Source organism: Phalacrocorax aristotelis, unplaced genomic scaffold (assembly GCF_949628215.1).
Source record: "Phalacrocorax aristotelis unplaced genomic scaffold, bGulAri2.1 scaffold_91, whole genome shotgun sequence".
Taxonomy (NCBI): domain Eukaryota; kingdom Metazoa; phylum Chordata; class Aves; order Suliformes; family Phalacrocoracidae; genus Phalacrocorax; species Phalacrocorax aristotelis.
The window spans coordinates 239,166-258,981 of NW_027441321.1; the positions used below are offsets into that span (position 1 = coordinate 239,166).

The 19,816-nt window shown below is 48.4% G+C and overlaps 1 long non-coding RNA gene across 1 annotated transcript; it reads right to left on the reverse strand.

Moving 5' to 3' along the window:
• Positions 1-12,246: 12,246 nt before the first annotated feature.
• Positions 12,247-16,045, reverse strand: LOC142051353 (uncharacterized). Its single transcript, XR_012658433.1, has 3 exons — positions 15,970-16,045; positions 15,355-15,484; positions 12,247-12,395 (listed from the first exon to the last, which is right to left on the reverse strand). It is a non-coding gene; the product is annotated as an uncharacterized LOC142051353 (long non-coding RNA).
• Positions 16,046-19,816: the final 3,771 nt, after the last annotated feature.

The following is a 19,816-nucleotide window of genomic DNA, read 5'->3' on the forward strand; positions in this document are numbered from 1 at the left end:
CTGAAATGATCATAGAAACAGAGAATCACAGAACCATTAAGGTTGGAAAAGCCTTCCAGGATCAGCAAGTGCAACCGTGAACCCAACAATACCACGTCTCCTAAATCATGCCCTCAAGTGCCACGTCTACATGTCTTTTAAATACCTCCAGGGATGGTGAGTCCCCCACCTCCCTGGGCAGCCTCTTCCAATGCCTGACCACTCTTGCAGGGAAGACATTTTTCCCAATATCCCATCGAAACCTCCCCTGACAGAGCTGAAGCCCTTTCCTCTCATTCTATCGCTAGTGACCTGGGAGAAGAGGCCAACCCCCACCTCACTACAACCTCCTTTCAGGTAGTTACAGGGAGCGATAACGTCTCCCCTCAGCCTCCTCTTCTCCAGGCCAAACAACGCCGGTTGCCTCAACCTCTCCTCGTAAGACCTGCTCTCCAGGCTCCTTCCATACCTGAGAGAATCTCCTGCACAGCCAAATAAACCAAACAAATACACCTGTCTCAACTCTATGTGAGCAAATACTAAAAAAAAATTCAGCGGCTTAGAGTAAGTTTTTATTCACCTTTCTTGCGTCGACTGAAGAGCCCACAAGGAGCAACAATTGCGAGGACCATTCTCAGGCTCTTGGAAAGTAACAGCGCAGACAGGAATCCTTCCTCCTTCAAGCTGCGAGTGGTGCCTGCAGGTTTAAAAAAAAAAACAAAACCAAAGACAAAGAAAGCAGGTGAGCGACTGGCCCTGCTGTTTGTAGAAGGGGAGAAGCATCTTCTGAGCAAAGAGCCCCTGACGTGCTTCTCCTCAAAGCACAGAAGGTCACGCTCCCGTCTCAAACAAGGGAGCCAAGGAAGCGACTGCTTTTGATGCAACAGCCACGAGGTGAGGAAATGACTGTCCATCACGTGCAATAACCTGGCTTTATCTCCTCCTCTGCCTGCGGAGGAGGAGCAGGAAGGATTCCTTCAGCTGCCAGGCTAAAGATTGTTCCTACTGTTGTCGCCTGCTTCAATATTGAACTGAAAATGCAGCGTCTCTTCTGCACAAGCTGAAAACAGCGCCAAACACAAGTAGTATCTTGTTTCTTTACTTGGGCTATGGAAAGCATTTCTCCTCCAGACTTCGGAACCTTCCTTGCCCCTTCACAATCTAGTCTTGCCACCTCACTTTCTCTCCACTCTCTATTTATGCCTCCAGTAGTTCCCGCTGAGTCACTGCAGATTTGCTTCACTGAATCCTTCTCTGAATTGGGTCAAATATTTCAAGCCAGATTGCTCTTTGGCAGATTTGTAATCATCTCTCTAATTTCTCTGTTGCTTACCAACTGACGTGACCCTTATCCTCATCTCCAAGTCTTCCAAGCAGACTTTCATTCACAGGCAGCGCAGCCTTGGCATGGGTCAGTCCCCTCTTTTGGTCAAGGCTGAAATGTGGGAGAGAATGTCTTTTCAGGCACCGAGCAGCTCTTGATCTTTCGTGTCTCACTCGTTTTTTACCTAAAAAACAAGTCTTAAAGAGTCTTAAAGAGTCTTATCACCAAAACCCCATCATTAACCTACTTCAGCCTTTCAACGTATGCCCTCATTGCAGGAGCTGGTTCTGAGAAATAACGTCTAAAACCTCTTTCATTGAAACACACCCATTTCCTGCTGTCACTGACTACTACTGACAGAACAAACTGCCTTACAGAGGCAGCTCTCTCACATCGTAACTGCCTGACAGACCCCAAAGAAGCGACCTTTCCGCAGTTCCTCAGCCCACGGGCACAATAAGGCAAACAACCCCAGCCCGCTGGGGAGAAGGCGGCCCACTGAATCCATGTCTGACTCAGTGGTTACTTCACAAGGGGATTCCTAAACAGGCCAAGATTACACTGCACAGTTCCGTCCCTGAAAAAGGGCTCTTTAAATTAACAGACTTCCTCCTCAAGCAAAGCCTGGAGAGCCCTGCACCTCCAGGCGTGACCCAGTGCAAAGGGCGACTTACTCCCGCTGCAGAGTTTTCAGATCCCACAGTGACAGGGAGCCGTCGGAAAAACCCACGGCGAGCTGGTTGCTTCTGCTGATGTAGCGCAGGGTCGATATTGCTGTTCCTGAAGGGCTTTGCAGTTGAAAGCAGAGATGTCTCCCTTCCCCGGTCACCATTTCTCTTCTTAGTGGAACTCCAGCAGCAATTCTAGCGGCAACTGTTAGACCTGCACGCACAAAACCACACGCTAAATGAAGGTGTTATGCCACTTAGGTTGCATCTGAAACACGGACGTGACAACATGTATAATCTAATCCTACCGTCCCCGGCAAAATACCCATTTGTGAAACACTTGCTTTGCTCTTTCCATTTTGCATGTGCTCAGAGAACATAAGAGCTCTCGCACTGCACAGGTATTCTCTCTCCTATTTCAAAACCAGGTAAAAGCGCAACCTTCATAGGCAAATTCTTCCTGGACCCTGCACATCAGGAGTTTGGGCCTCATGATGAAGTTACCTGAAGTGGCATTAACTCCTGAGGCCACTCTTGTAAGCGCCAGAACAGTGAATGCAATCCGAATACGCAGATTAGAGGTTTCTTTCATCCAAACGCAGCGATTTTGATAAGGCATATTTACTTCAAAAAACAAGCCTAAACTTTGCCCCAAGTCAATGAACAGAAGCAGAAGAATGTTCCCAAGAAAGAGGGCACGTCCGACACACCTTCCTATCCGGCAGCTGCACCGACTCGGAGGCTCAAATTCCTACCCCTCACTGGCGAGAGTCACAGTGACAGAGGGACCCTGGTGGGAGGGGGCGTCTGTGACATTAGGAGGGGTATGAGGCCGCTCCCATTTTAATCCATTCAGGACCAGATGGTGTCAAACTGCCAGCTGTAATCAGCAGTCAGAAACGTCTGCGCACCAGTAGCTTCCAAGTGGGATGCGTGTTGTTGATTCAAAAGACACAAGTTTTCTTCCTTTTCAATTCAAGTTTAGAAACTGCCGCTTACCCGATGCCTCCTTTTCCCTCTGGCTGCAGGATGGATCACCCAAACAGAGCTCCACCACAAGTAGATGACCAACACCTGTCGCCACCGCTGCCGCTCCAGCGAGCCACCACAGAGCCTGGGGTAGGTGCTGAGGGCTCACGCTGCCGCCTCCGGGACTAGTTCTGGGCTCTATAGCAGTTACCTACAGGAAACCTACAAGTTAGTATTTAACCTGTTTGACAAGCGAAAGAGAAATCACTCAAACGTGAAGCCAGAATTAGCCCATCACAAACAAGAAAGTAAACACAGGATTGTAAGACTTAAAAACACAGCATTGTTTACCATTACATCAAGAAAAAAACAAACAAAAAAAAACACAGAAAAAAAAGCCCTGTGCAGAAATCCATTACTGCCTTGCATTTACTGGATTTCCTACAGTTATTTCACTGAGTTCACTCCAACTGCAATGGCGCATTCTACCATTACAGCTTACCAATTTCCATTTCCTACTTAGAAACCATTAACTCAAAGAAAACATAGAAAATCGCTCATATGCAAGAAACTTTACCACATTTAAGGGACCTAAGGACGAAAGACCAAACTCACTCTCGCCCTCCCACTGCTCCCAGCCCAGCAGCCCTGGGATACAGCCTACGCCTTCTTTGCCAAACAGCTGTCGCGGCAAATCACGGCTCTAAGTGAGACGCGGCAGCGGCCAAGTTGCGTGGGAGACACCCCAGTGCCCTGGGAAGGGAGTATTTGGACAAAGTGGGCAAGGGACAGAATAGCTTAGTAACATTTACACCAGTCCTCGGGCAGAATCAAAAGGGCAACCAGGGAAAGCAGAAGAGTTTTAAACGCACACCAGCACCTCCGTGCATGTGAACACAGACTTAAAAAGCCGGCCTAAACAACGGCAAAAAGCCCAGCAGCTTGGTCGACAAAAGCCAACTCCGGCTGAGGAGAAGCGCACGCTGCTCTGTAACACGCGGAGCCGCCTGCCAGCAGCTTTAGTACAAGGCCCTCATGAAGACAGACCTTTCAGCACCTGCAGCCCCTCCCGGGACAGCCCTGACTGCTCCAGCAGAGACACCAGCACGTGAAGGCTCCTGCACTAAGGCTCGGCACTGGCTTTGCATGTTCTCCTAGGCTGCTGCCAACTCCTTCTGGGAATGAACGCAGAAAGCCTGTCTCAGCTCCCTCACTCTGAATGCTGCCCTTCTGCCTCGTGCAAACCAGGAAGAGTGGGGAAAATACCATTCCATAGCTCTGAAACATGCAACCGGTATAAACCAATTTAATATCACTAATGTTTTCAATTCAGAGCTGCTTTTACAAGAAGCCGATTCAAATAATACTCCAGTATCAGTTTCCGTTTCCTGCTGCGCGTCCCCTGCGTCTCCAGAGGGCAACTGGAGATCTGGAGATGCTCCCACAAAAAAATAGCCAACCAAAGCCAAAACTAAATGCCCCTGCCAATTCCTGCTAAGCTTGTGAGTTTGTTTTTTTAATCTCACTCGTTTACTCTCTGCATGACCACACACCTACTCTTACACTAAAAGGCAGTCGGACAGTCACTCTAAATACCCTGGATTAAGGCACCAATGGCTCCACACCTTGCACCAGAGTCACTCTCTGTCAGTGTTAACCTGTACAACTTAGTTGCCCACAGAAGATACACCCACAAGGAAAACAGTCCTGAAATTAAGGCGCCCATTAAAGCCTTAAAACAGTTGTGACAAAAACTGCAGAGAGTGATGTTCAGACCAGATCCGCATCTCACTTTTTAAAAGAATCAGTGTGAAAATCAGAGAAACATTCCGGCAGATTAAAAACCCCGGTCAGGTAATGTATAAATGCGGAAGGAGGAGTTACCAAAGAAACTCAAAACATAGGGGCGGTGGCCACATGCCAGATTTATCTACCTGGTTTTGCTGACCCTGACTCCCACTCTCAGCTGGGAAGTTCACAGCCCCGCGAGCAATACCTGTGCCCTGTCCATGCTGGTCTCACCCCTCTCACAACAGCAACAAGTGGGGAGCGAAATGAAAGCAACAGACCAAGCATGCTTGTACTCCAGAGCACTCACCAGGGCACAAGAGCCAAAATTCAGAGAAGCCTAGGCTTTATTCCAAAGTTCATAACCTTTATGACACAACAGCCAACTTTCCCCACCAAGGCTTCTTCATATTCACCCCTTCAACAGTGAACCGCTTTTCGGTGCTGTAGAAAAACTCCCTCAGACAACGGAGAGTTACGACTACATTTGATTGCAAATCACTTCTGTAGACACAGATTCAAGATGTGACACGATCCTTCTCTACCTTTCCTTTTCCCATTCCCAGCACAAACATCATGTACTCATGGATGATACGCTCATGTCAGCGCACAGCTTGCCTTTCCATCTCAAACGCTGAGATTTATCAGGATGAGGGGCAAACTCACACAGCGGAGCACTAACCCAGCTCAGCTCGTTAGAAATCACCACCACACAAACGCTCACTGCCAGCAATCACCCCGTAGCACTACAGACAAACAAAACCCCGCCGGGATCCCAGCGAGTCAAACCAAATCACGCGCTGGAAAGCCGAGTAATACCTAAGTATTGATTTGTTGCAGATTCTAAGGTGGTAAAAATAGAGTGAATCTCGATGTTCCATTAACTTAAGGTGACTCTTGCCTACACTCAGATAAGGAGCCGAGGGGAGAGGCCATCATTGGAGTTTACGGGTTAGAGAAGACGGGGACAATTAGGAACATCACACCAGAGTCTCCCACCGGCACGAGCACCGTATTCAATAAGCAGAGATTCAAGGGCTTCAGGCTGAAAGTCAACCTGCCAGAGAACTCAGTGAAGGTTGTGTTTCCCATCCTAAGCCAACAGAAAAATGTGTTTTGCTCTAAAGTCACCTGCTTGCTGGTCCCACACTCGTGGGAATGTGCCTAAGTCTTTTACAGCACAGCCACGGAAGTCTCAGATACTTTCAAGACAGTATTTATGACAGAAACAAACCATTCAGGACATGTATGTTACAGGCACTTTAAAGGGGGGGGTGGGGGGTGGGGAGAGGTTCTTTTTCACTCTGGCCAACAAAAGGTACTTTTCAAGGCCTTCTAGTCAAAGTGGAGAATTAGGTAACTACGTGCTCTAACGTAAAACCAGAAAACTTGTTTTACTATCAGCAAACTGAAAGGATAATGGTACCATTAACCCCACCATTTCACACCAAGGTGCTCTCCACTGGACACCCTGCAGCGACAGTGTGGTGACGCAATAGAGAAAATAGACTTCCTAACAAAGAGACGCTCCAAAGCTGCTCCTGAAACAGCGTTATGCAGCACCTGACAGCGTTTCCCCCATTAAAAAGCACCTACCCTTCCTGGCAGAACAACTGCTGTAACCACGCTCGATGTCCCCGGGTCATACAGGCACAGGACACTTCCCTCTGCTTCTCTCAAGCCAACCAGCAGCCCCGTTCCCGTCTGCCAGGAGACCTCCTTCACCACGCGGATGGTGGGAGGCTGCTCACGGGCTCCACTGAAACGGTGTGCAGAGAGCCGCTCCCCCGGCACAGCGCTCACGACCTCCAGCTGAGGGCCACACGCCAGCCAGGCCAGGCCACCTCTCCCTGGAAGAGCAGGGAAAGCTGGCTAAAGCCAACTCCCAAGAGACGATTGAAAACAACTGGAAAATCACAGTCACTGCCCCTTTGCTTCAACAGAGGTGCCTCACAGAGGGAGACAGACTTACCGAATTCTGGTCAGTCATTGAAAATCACCCACTGAACCCTCAAGCAATACATCTTCAAATGAACCACCTTATGATTTTGCATTTGTGCTTGTCATTCCTGCACTGAAGAGTTCTGCTTGTTTGGGATAAGGATTACAATATGTTGATCTCTCGTCTTTATACCATATTCAGCTTGGGTTTGCTAGAAAACATCTGAACACCTGTGGGAATACAACTCCTAAAGCGTACTTCAAACAGAGCAAATCTCAGCCAATTCTTTCCTACTTTACTAACTTTGCTTGACACAAGCCTACTTTGGGCAGGGATTTGGACTTCAACAAGGAGTTACCTTAAAATGGGCACTGCGGGAGCCAATTTCAACTTTCACACACGCTGATCACAGAGAGAATTTAGCACATTTAGTTTCACTGAACTACTTCCAACACAAAGGGAGTATTAACTCAGTTACTGCACTTACAGTCACATAGAGGGATTCTACGTGGTCTCAGCAGATGCCCGGACACCCAGGCAGGCACCCGGCGCTACCTTCCCATCACCTACAAAGTCAGCTACCTCATCTGCTCAGCCACTCTCAGCACCTCTCACGGGACACTCCTCTGCATCCTATTAAATGCTTTGCAAACCCGGCTGCAGCGCCTAACAGGGCTTTCCTCTTCCTTCTGTTTGTATTCAGGCTAGCAACAAAAAAGCAGGGCCGTTTCCTGCTGTAACACTGGGGGGGAACTCTTTCTGCAGGCGATGTTATGATGGTACCAATAAATACGGCCCAAAACAACACTCGGACTTTTTTGACAACTGCCCTTCATTCAATCAGAAATTGAGGAGGGGTCACTGACTTGCGCCTGTTATTTTAACAGCTCAAGATTGGCGCAGGCTGTTGTCATTTCAAAGTTTAACTACACTAATGTTGTGATATTAGCATTTTCCTAGTTTTTTCATAGCTCACCCTTTCTGTTCTCTCAAAACCTGAGGCACCTGAGCAGCACCAACCTGACACAGCTGATGCTGTGACCCCGTGCCTCAGGTCACCTCCAGGCAGTAACAACTTCACAGCAAGGGCCAGTTGCAAGGAAAAGGCTCACCTCTGCAGAACTGCCCGTGCAGCACAGACCCTCGGCTGGTCCCATCTTCCCCAAGAGCCTGAATGGTCATCTTGGGAAACTGCAGCAGGCTGCTCATTACCTGAGCCGCGAGGTCTCGCATTCTTCACTCTAAATAAAGACAAAAATGCAAAAAGAGACTCCTGACAGCCAGAGACATTTCTGAGATTGACAGAAGTTTCATCACTTTGCCGTGAACAATCTCTCGTCCACCTCCTGCAGCTCTTCTCCTGAACAAAACAGCGCTCAGGGCAGATTTGGATCTCACAGCAGAGCAAAGGGAGAATCCTCTGCCTTTCTGATGCCTACGAGGTCACCAACAAAAAGGGACGCAGGGGTATTGACAGGATAAATAACAGGGAGAAACAAGCCCAGGACGCTGAAGTCAAGTCTACTCACACAGGTTAGTACGATGTGATCTGAGAAAAATCATCTTTTCAAAAGCTTCTCAGTAATAGGGAGAAGTTTCCATTTGTCCCTTTCCTTGATTTCATACTTCATTCTTAATTTTCCATTGACTTCTAGTAGATTTCATGCATCGTTTGTGTCTTGTTCACTTTTGGCATGTGTATTTTGAACAACATTCGTAAGGACCTTCATTCTCTAAACTCTTCCACAAAACGTACTCTTGATATTTTCACATTACAAGCAACACAGACTTTCATAGCTCATCAGTTACACAGCAATTTTCCATACGCTTATGATGGAAACATAACACAGCACAGATTTTTTTTATACAATTAAAGCCTCATAGTCCTCATTCCAGTCCTTTCCTTCCTATTCCCTGCCCTTATCACACCTCTGCAGGATTTCACAAACATTTCTAGCCCTTTCAGACACTTCCCACACTTCTGGAGGTGCTCCACAAAGAGTTCACGGTTCCGTACATCAAGAGAGATTTTCTTGTGGAAAAACTGAAAAGCTGAAGTGATTTACAAGGTTAAACAGGCGCCTTAATAAGAGATACACTCTGGTTTCTCTTCAGGTCTTATCAATCTTTCTCTATTCCCGACACGGGGAAAGACAAACTCCTTCAAGTAACTGTGTTTTGCAGGTTCTGAAATGGTTCCTGAAAACGCCTCCCGAAGGCAAGGCAGATTTAATCACCCCGTTCAAATGGCACTGCTTTCTTCACGGCGTCTCAAAAGGGAGACATGAAACGCAGCTCGCTGTGCCTGGGTGTCCCACCTGCTGGCCAAGGCAGGCGTCAGCGCGAGCCCTTACCCCGTGCTACGGAGCAGTACAGCCAGCGCTTACACGGGCTCACACGGCGTGTTGCGGTGTCTGTGCCGTACGTGTTCTCCTGCAAACAAAGGGCTACGATCGCTCCTGCCAGCGCGCACTGGGAACCTGTGTCCCTCCCAGCACAGGAGGTCACAGCTCGCTCTGAAGCCCGGGCTCGGGGAGCAACACAAGGGCATTCAAGGGCAGCGCTGACAAGGAAATACAAGTTACACAGATGGGCCTGCTGTGGAGAAAGGTTATGCTCTGAAGGCCGGGCAGTGGAATCGGCTGCACTTCCAGTCCCAGGCACGGGAACTCTTTGAGAACATGTTCCAGTACCTTCTGCCAGCATGAAAAGCACGAGCGCGTGACACACGGGACGCGGCCGTCAGAGTCCCGCACTAGGTGCAGGGCAACGTTTTGATGGAAGTGCTTCATGATCACTCATAGAATATGTTCTACTAGTAGCAAGGTAGTTTTAAGAAAAAGAGTGAGCAAGCCTCTTGCAGCAGGGCAGCTAAGAGCAGTCAGGAAACCTCCTCACCTGCCGTGAGCCGTGAGCCGCCCCGAGTCACCCTGCCTTTGCCGCTGCCTCCCACGACAGGCCAAGAGCACAGACCTTTGTGTGGCCAAACTGGAAGTCACGCTTTAAGGATTTAAATTAACTGGGGAGACCGGAGTTTAAAAGCAAACCACTCACCGCCCCAAACTCCCCACCAAGCCAGAAATCCTTCGTCCCTGGTGGAAAGCTCACACCCTGACACAGAGCAGTCCTGTCTACAGCGCACATCAGATGTGCTTCTCCGACCACTGCCACTGGCAAGAACCATCAGGTAAGGAACCCTCCGATATCTGGACCCTTCAGGTGACTTTAAAGCTAGTCATGCTGCCGTTATTAACAGCGTACAAAAGCATGTGAAACTGCCAGCGCATCAGGCGCGCCCAGGTTCCCTGAGTGAGCCAACGGGCATTTGAAACATTTTTTTTTCTACGCATTTGCTTGGCAATATGGAACCAGGGAGGTAAAACCTATAATAAATTATGAGCAATATATATACTGATCTGGTTACCAGGATGTTGTACTTGCATCATTCTGCTAAGTTAAACCAAGGATGACTGGGAAATCAAAGCAGTGGGAAAAGAGAGAGAGAGACCGGTTAAAGGCGTGAAGCCTCTCCTTTAAGAGACATGTCCAACACTAACTGCGTTTCTGCTCTCTTTGAAAACACCGACTACAACCACATTCCTATTTCTGTCAGCGGTCAGATTAGTGTAAATCGCCACAGGCTTACTCCATGGTCAGGAGTAAACCAGAATCCAGCCTCCCAGCTGGATCCTATCCCACAGTGGGCCGGGCACAAGCGGCCAAAATGACCATTCTCCTTCACCCTGGGAACTTAGGACTCCCATGGTTATTCTCCAACACGACTTCTCTTGCATGCAGGAGCTGCAGTCCCTCTCTAACGCGGCCAAGCTAGCAAAAGCTCCTCAAGTCACTCCTGAAAGTGTGCTCTGTTGCACGCTGCTTGGCGTACCTGGACAGACGGGCGCAGGCGCCGAGTGTCTCAGGGCAGAGCGCACATGCAGCCGTCCCGACGGAGGCAGAGCCCAGGGAAGACAACGTTCCCAGCGCTCCCACAGCGCTGGCCCCTCGCAGCACCACTTCCAGAGTCACGGAGTCACAAGGGAGAGAAAGGCCTTCCGGAATCCCTGGAGGCAGCTGGTCCAGCCCCTGCGCACGCAGGGTCACCCAGAGCAGGCTGCCCAGGGCCAGGGCCCGGCGCCTGCTGAGCCCCCAGTGCTCAAACACACTCCTTGCAAACAGCCGCCCGACGAGGGGAGCTGCAGAAACGTTGGCAGCACACGCAACAGGCCCACGCTTTTGGGGACTCGCTCCGACCAACTGAAGTATTCTCTCCCCCACCCCAGTAAAACACCACCACACCAGCAGAGGCTTGTCACCATTCTTCCTCCAAAACTCTCTCTCTCCAAATCTCTTGCTGAAACAAGCTTTCATTTATTATGATTGGTTTGATTCCCTCACTCACACAAATTTTCTGACACAAAAGAGAAAGCCCTTTATGGAGTGGATGGGATTTACAATCACAAACACCTCTGTGTTCGGTTTTCAGAGAGAGCCCCTTACTTTTTCAGGGAACTCAACTTTTGGAGGCAAGGACCTACTGTTCGGGGATGCCTGAAAAACACCAACAGCACAAAAGCAAAGGACAGAATTTAAAAGCTTACATCCACAATGGGTTACTTGTTCTGAAAAATCAGGCTTTGAATCTGTGCCATCAGGAGGCTTCCCATCTGCTCACAGCCATGTGGATCCTTCTACCCATGCAGCAGCCTGAGATCACGGGGATGATCTCAGTGGCAGTGGTTAGCTACCTGGGGACAACAGATGCTTCTGACACTCCCTGGGTACTGATCCAGCCTCGGACAGCCTGGAGCTGTTCTGTCCCGCTGGCCTCACCACGGACAATATGGCCAAGCAAACGACAGCACGTGCTTTGCTGACACCGCACTCCTTTGCAACGTAGGAATCCCAATAAGCGCCTCTGATGAAGCACATATTTGAGATGGACACAGCTTACAGAGAAGCTGCCGCCAAAACAAACTAGCAATTTGTGATAACCAGGATGGAGGGAAGACATTCATCGCCTGCAACAGGGAAATACTTTTCAGGAACCTCCAGCTTTTACATGCAATTTTGCCACTGATTGGTCACATAGAGCAGAAAAAGTCACTCGCTCAACCTCCCTGAGCCACAGCTCACCCACTCACAAAAGACTTCAAAGGCCCACGTAGCACTGCCTCTAGTTGAGTGTTAGGGGGCGTTTGGGCTTTAATCTGACCAGCACCGTGTCTCAGGCGCTCTCAGTCTCACCGTCACGCTTTAACATTGGCCGTGGACACGCAAGCAAGCTTCGGCTGGTTGGTTCTGTCAGTCTAATCACTGCCAGCAGTCACCAGGGAGGCAGAGGCCTGCCCAGTACGGATGAACCCCGCAAAGCACCAGCTGTACTGAGCGTGTGGAGGGGCAAAATTTAAAGAACAAAAGGAAAATACCAGTCCCAACCGCGCTGTATTTCTGCACGCACCTGTACCTCTGGCTGTAAAGTTTCCCAGGACCTGGCCGGAATGCCTCGCCTTGCAGCTGTACAGCCCCAAGCCATCGTTTGACACACTGATGATCTTCAACAGCTTCTGCCCAGTACGAGCTCTGCTAGGAGGTGCAATCCCGATACCGTCTTTAAACCAGAAAACAGGCACAGAAGAGCCGTGGCTGTCACAGGAAAGTTCAATGGTGTCTGCGCTCCCAAACACCAGCTCTCCCAGAAAGGCGCTCTCGTTCCTCAAGTATTCTGCAACGGGAGAAAGAAATGGAAATGAGTAAATAAGAGCAGGCGTCAGAGGACGGAAGGCCATTTCAAAAAATCAACAGATCTTCTATTTGCCCTGCTGACGGTTCCACATGCCCAGAGCTCCTCCTTGCCCGGGGGAAGCCTTGCCTGCAGCCAGGCAGGCCGTACTGCAGCCAGGCAGCCGGGCACACGACAGTCAGGGCTCTGGCTGACCTGCAAGGGTGGCTTTGAACCTGTAGCGACCAAAACACGGCCCCCCCTCCAGGTGCGTCACAACAACCAGCACACACCTCTGGGGGGGGTCACCGCAACACCCAGTGGTGCACGGGGGGCTGATCTGGCAGCGAGGAGCGTGTGCTGAAAAGTGCACGGTTCAGCCTCTGGATCTCCGTTTCATGATTTCTGTGAGTCTGTCCACAACCCCTGTGGGACCCAGCACGGACGGGATACAAGGAGCAGGAATGGGGATAAACCCGATTGCTCAGGTGGCTCTGGGGGGCCCAAAGGCAGCCTCCGTGGGCTGAAGGAAACAAGGGGGAAGGCCGCACAGCACGCGCAGGTTGCAATAGCTAAAATAAATGAACCCACCGCTAGCTCCCTGCTGGAGTTACTCTCTGGGCAGCAGCACCAAAGACTGAGCACGAAAGCTGAAATCCCTCTTTCCTCACTCTACCTACCAGCTGCGGCAGTTTGTTCCACCAGTGACGACAGGGAACCCTGCCACGGGCTGGAGAATTTTGTTTCACCGTAGGCTAATGACGCAAAGAAAGGTTCAGGCTCACGAGTCTCCCCAGGGAGGAATGTGGGGCGTGTTGGAGGTGTCGTTCTTGGGCCTGATGGTCTTCAGGCTCATTTGAGTGACACAAGCTCACTTCTGACACTGAATGGTTTATTCATCCTTTACCCCAGTTTAATAGAGGAGAATTAGCCCTCGACACCTGCCCTCAGCCCAGCCAGGTCAGCGACCATAAGCCTGCTTATGCCCCTAAGGCACAACCATTTCTGGGTTGGTGCAAGATGGATCACGGAGGATCCCGTTCCAGCACAAAGGCACTGGGGTGCCGTGACTGCATCATTATCAAGCAAGAAGTAATTCAAACCAGAGCGGTCGGAACCTAATCCTGTGATCCAAACCTAGGAGGCCCGAGCTGATCCCTGACGGGAATCAGACACCGAGAGGTGACCCTCACTTTGCAGCTGAAGCAGAGCCATAGATTACAATTTGACTATGAAACCAACGCAGTTACAGCAGCTCTGAATTCCTCAGCATGTGGCGTTGGCTTCAAGCTGCTCTTCGGCCATTGAGCGAAGGAGCTGGAGCAGGCTAGGACAGAAAAATGGATTTGCTTCTCTCTTCGCCTCATGCAAATTTTTATTCTGGTGCAAATGTAAGCAGTAAAAATACAAAAATGTTTCCATCAACAGACTTGCAGGGTAGCCATAAAGAATCCTGGGGGCCTGAAAACGTCGCATTTCATGGGAGGTATCGCCTTGCAGAAGGAGTCACATTTTAACTACTAAGTTTACTAAAGGCTTTACTCAGCTCAATCTCACAGGGTTTTCTGCTTTTGATATTACAGAAACCCCCTGGTCCTTCAAGCCAAGGGGCAGATGCTTTAGGGGTAAGCGCACCACAAGTACCACGTTCACCACAGGACTAAGCTTCACACATCCAGGGATCTAAATCATACCCACGGCACTTGGCAGCCCGAGCTGTGAGCATGTTGGAAGGGGGCACCTGGACACTCAGCTCGGCTGCAGAGAAAGAGCACCTTTTTTTCTTTTTTTAACAAGCTCACCAGGTAAACAGCCAAAAGAGGGGCAAGCAGTAAACTGATAAGCTCTGTAGGAGGGTAAGGAAAAGAAGTCAGCGCATAACAAAGAATCTGATGGCATTTCGGCATCGTAGGTGCCTTCAGACCTGGTTTTAGCCCAGCGTTTGTGCAGGGGGTGCTGTCGGATTTACAGTTCAGCTTCCTGAGCACATAGTTGGATATCAAATGTCACTTCTATGTGGAGAGGGGATGAAGGCAGAGAGGGGCCTGGGCCATGCCAACACCCCCAGGGCCTGCGAGGCCCCCCCAGTCTCTTCCCAGGACAGCTGCTCTCGGTGGCTGAGCCCCCAGCGGGGTCTGGGCAGGTGGAGGTGCTGTGGGAGCGTGACAGTGACAGGCCTGGACACTGAGAGCGCCGCTGACCGTGCTGTATTTCAGCCGCTTGCTTGGAAAAGGGCAGCCGCTCACCCTCCCTGAGCTGCCGGCAGGGCTTTGGTTTTCATCCCTGACGCCTCTGGATATTAAGGGCGTCAGCAAATAGAAAGCTCCGGGAAGGGAATGGTTATAAAGGGGAAAAGGAGAACAAACACATTGGCAGTGAGAGTATCCCTGCATGAAGGGCAGTGCACGCTCCGCGCTTGAGGGGGAAGGAAAACTTTGGGGCTAAGATGTGGCTTATGGCACAGCAGTCCTCAAAGAAATGCAGCTGTGTTGCGCAGGCTTCACTACGCTACGTACACAGATATCTGTATAGTAAGAAAGCGGCTGAGACACAGTCCAGGGATGTAGCTTCTGCTGCACAGCACTACATCCGGGGCTCTCTTACGGTGGCCACCGCGGTGACAACGTGGCATCAGCAAGTCTGCGCTTAATCGGATCTGTGCTCCCCAGCCCCACGGCAGTGTGCCGCACCAGAGGTTAATAATGGGGAAACCTCAAAACCTCCCGCCCAAGGGAAAGCTGCAAACCTTGAAGTCCTTCAGGCAGGAGTGTCTCAATAGCCCTTTGATTTCGTGCTGTAAAGGGCTTCCCAGTGTTATAAGCTTTTAGTTTTCCTCCAAATGAAAAGCAGTTCAAAACCGTAAAGGGCTGAGCTGACTTGATCCCACATGCAGACCTTCACACCTCCCAGCAACCTAAAACTCCCCGCGTCCAGATCTCCCCCTGCCGGAATCACCTCTTACCTACTTGGCCCTTAATCTTGGCGGTCCTGGCCGGTTTTCTCAGCCCGCTACACAAAACCACATTTTGTCATCCTTTTCTGACAGCAGCACATTGTCTGTTGTTTCGGTCACATTAATGATTGCCGAGGGACTAAAACACAGATCGACAGATACGCTGACTCGTACACTCCATGTCCCCAGAATATAACAACATCCCTGGTTGATTAATTTCATCACTTTGGTTACAGCACGACTATTAGCGATACTTGATGGCGTGACTTGGTTTCCTATCCCTTTGCTCCTTAAGCTCAGGGGTTAAGCTAGCCTGAGAGTGCTGTAGGAAAGCATCAGCCTTTAGGCAACGTTGAGAGTAGCTTTTCAGAATGAAGCTACAGTATTTAGCGGCAAAGAACAAGTCAATAAAATTATTGAAAGATTTCTGAGCCGTTAGGTGACTGCCAGCCTTCTTTTTAAGCTAGCTCCAAATGTCACGCTCATTGAGCTCATCTTACACTTTGTGAGTTAACTGATGGATGTACCAGGTCAGCTCTTCGTTATCGCTAACGAAAAAACATTTTGTCAAATACTCGATCAGCAGGGGGTGAATTTGATCTGGTGCTTGTATAAAAGACTCACCCCACGTGCATGGCATAACCTGAAGACAGCATGTTGATCCAAGTCTTGTGGCACATACCAAAGTATTTAGGTTTTTAAATAACCAGGAAATCTGGAAATACAAGTGCAAATTATGAGAAGCAGATGGGTTTGTTTCCTTCTGAGGAATAACGGCACGGGCGTTGTCCTCTGGAATAAAGAGAACTACTTCACGGGATAAGAAATGTGTTTGTGCAGATGTGAACAAAAATCAATCAACAACCCACTGCTGGGGGTGCGTGTGTGTATTTCCCCCCAACAGAGACATGGAAGGCTAGCAATTTAGTACAGTGTGACAATGAACTATTTTGAGCTGTAATAAAGAAAACCCATTAACCTCAAAAATTTAATGTTTTTTTAGAGCCAGTAGCCAAGGAACAGCCAAATGTAATTACTTGGTGAAATACTTTGTGCAAAATGGGTGTTTGGAATATCGACACGGCAAGAAAATGTGAAAATATGCTTTAGTAAAAAGTAGGATATTAAAGCACAGGGGAAAGTGTGTTGAGTGAACAAAGCACATTTCTGTCACAGTCAGTAAACACCATTAAAATTAAACGGCAGGGGAAAGCAAATGGACTATTTTTATCAAATATGAAATTAACCAATACACCTAATATATGGTATATACACACAAATACAATAATGTTAAAAATCCAGAATGCGGCAGAGTTAAAGGACGATGAACGTTTCTGTGCGCTCACCTACGTTTGTTCATGCCCTTCACGTAGATGCTACTTAGTGAACAAGACAAAGGAGGAGGAGTTGTGATTTCCAGATACGTAAAGCTAAAATACAACTTCCAGCCCCGGTTCCAGAGGACTTGCCGCTGACGTCCTTACACCTAAACCAAGTAAATTTAAGTCCTTGCATGAGCTAAACAGTGCCAGACTAAGAGAAATGATTTGGTTTGTAAGCATCTGTGCTTGCAAGCATCTCAAGCAGATTTATTCCACCTGAGTGTGATCCATTCGTGGAACCACAGCCAGAGGAAATGCAGTAGCTGACTGACTGTGGCTTTGGACTGACCTGAAGGTCAGAAATATTTCCCTTCAAAAGTTCTCTCACCAATAGGGCCCAAGCAGGAGTTTTACAATACTCAGCTTTTTACTGTCTCTCTAGTATGACTGACGCTTGCTGGACAGGTCCAGTGTTGCCTGACATTGGGAGAGACCCTGTTCTTACTTGGCTTGAATAGAAATGATCAGGTATTGAAAGAAACAAGGGGATGATGAATGTACTTGGAACAAACCTAGTAGAGTGTTTCTTATTCAAAGCTGTGATTTGAAATAGCTTTTGCAGCAAGAGCAAAGAGCCTCACATCAGGTTTGGACCCTAACAGTGAGGTTTGGGACCACTAAATGAGGCTTTGTGCGTTAAAAGATGGCTTTGGGCTCTAAAACTCGGTGTGGAAAGAGAAAATGACGGTCTGAGCATTAAGAGACCGCATTCGATGCCAACAGTAAAGGTTTGGGATATAAAAATGAGGCTTGGATAATAAAAATGAGGTTTTAGTACCTAAATGTGAGGGCTTGGGGCTTTAAAGGAGGCACTGAGCATTAAAAAAGGGCTTTGGGCCCCTCTTGGCTGTTAAAAATGAGCCTTTGAGGATTAATCAAGGGGTTTGGACTGAAACGCATGGTTTAGAACAAAAAAATGACTGTTTGAGCATTAATAGAGTGGATTTGATGCTAAATGGGAGGCTTTGGGACCTAAAAAGGAGGCCACTGAGTATTAAGAGGGGTTTGGTCCCAGAAAGTGAGGCTTTGGGACCTAAAAAACAGGTTTGGACCCTAGAAGTGAGGGTTTGGGACCTAAACCTGAGGCTTTGGGAACCTAAAAGAAAGGTTTGGACCATGATAGTGAGGGTTTGGGATACAAAAATGAGGCTTTGAGGGTGAAAAGAGAGCTTTGGATCTAAAAAATGAGGTTTTGGCACCTAAAAGTGAGGCTTTGGATGCTACAAGTGAGGCTTTGGGACTTTAAAAGTAGGCATTGGGCATTAAAAGAGGGGTTTGGACCGTGAATGTGAGGGTTTGGGATTTATAAATGAAGCTTCGAGCCTTAAAACAGGGGTTTGGAACAAAAAAAAAGAGGCTTTGGGACTTTAAAATAAGGCTTTGGGCCTTAAAAGAGGCGTTTCGACCTTATAAGTGAGGGTTTGGGACCTACAAATGAGGGTTGGCAGTTGAAAATAGGGCTTTGGATATTACAAATGAGGTCTTGATACCTAAAAGTGAGGTTTTAATGCTTAATAGAGCAGTTTGGACCCTGAAAGTGGCAGTTTAGAAAAGAAAACTGAGGCTCTGAGCCTTAAAAGACGTGTTTGGCAGCAAAATGTGAGGCTTTGCAAGATATAAAAGAGGCTTTGAGAGTAAAAATGACAGGTTTGCACCCTGAAAAGTGAGGGTCTGGGACCTTAAGAGGAGGCTTTGAGCCTTCAAAGAGGGGTTTGGAACTCAAAAAATGAGGGGCGGCAGGACCCCATAAGCAGAGGCTGCAAGGTTTTAAACGGGTTTAGACACTGAAAGTGAGGCTTTGGGTGGTAAAAGTGAGGCTTTGAGCATAAAAAGAGGGGTTTGGACCCTGAACGTGAGGGTTTGGGATCTAAAAATGAGGCTTTGCCAGTGGAAATAGGGCTTTGGACATAAAAAATGAGGTCTTGGCTCCTAAAAGTGAGCTCAGGTTTGGGTGCTAAAAGTGAAACTTTGGAACCTAGAAATGAGGCTTTGAGTGTTAAAAGGGGGGTTTGAAACCTGAATGTGAGGGTCTGGCACATAAAAATGAGGCTTTGAGAGTCAAACCCCCTTGTTTAAGGCTCAAATGTACCATTTGGAAGGAAAAAATCATGATTTGAGCATTAATAGACAGGATTCGATGCTAGAAGGGAGGGTTTTGTGTTCCCAGCCCACCTTTCAACACTCAAATCCTCATTTTTCAGTCCCAAACCCTCACTTTCAAGGTCGAAACCCCTCATTTAAGGCACAAAGCCTCCTTTTTTAACAGCCGAACCCTGTCTTGTGGGTCCAAACCCCACTTTTAAGGCACAAACCCTGATTTTTAGGTCCCAAACCCTCGCTTTGAGGCTCCAAACCTATCTTTTCCACACAAAGCCTCATTTTTATATGCCAAACCTTCACTTTTAGGGTCCAAATCCCTCCTTTTTAGGCACACACCCTCATTTTTAATAGCCTAAGCCTCCCTTTTATTGTCCAAACCCCTCTTTTAATGCTCAAAGCCTTATAGTCAGGACTGCAAACCTCACTTTTAGGGACCAAACCCCTGTTTTAAAGATCAAAGCCTCATTTTTAACACCCAAAGCCACACTCCCAGCGTCCAAACCCCTCTTTTAATGCTCAGTGCCTCCTTTTATGTCCCAAATCCTCACCTTTAGAATTGAATCCTGTCTTGTAAAGCTCAAGCCTTCATTTGTTCGTTCCAAACTGTGGGTTTTAGGGTCTAACCCCTTGTTTAATGCTCAAAGCCTCATTTTTATCACCCAAACCCTCACTGCAAGGGTCCAAACCCCTCTTTTAAAGCTCAGTGCTACCTTTTGAGGTCCCAAGCACTCACTTTTAGCATTCAAATCCAATCATTTACTGCTCAAACCATCATTTTTTGCTCCAAACTGTGAGTTTTGGGGTTCAAACCCATCTTTTAAGGCTCAAAGCCTCATTTAGAAGTCCCAAACCTTCACTTTTAGGGTCCAAACCCCTCCTTTTCATGGACTAAATCTCATTTTTACATTCCAAATCCTCCCTTTTATTGGTCAAACCCCTCTTCTAAGGCTCAAAGCCTCATTTTTAGGTCCCAAACCCTCCCTTCAAAG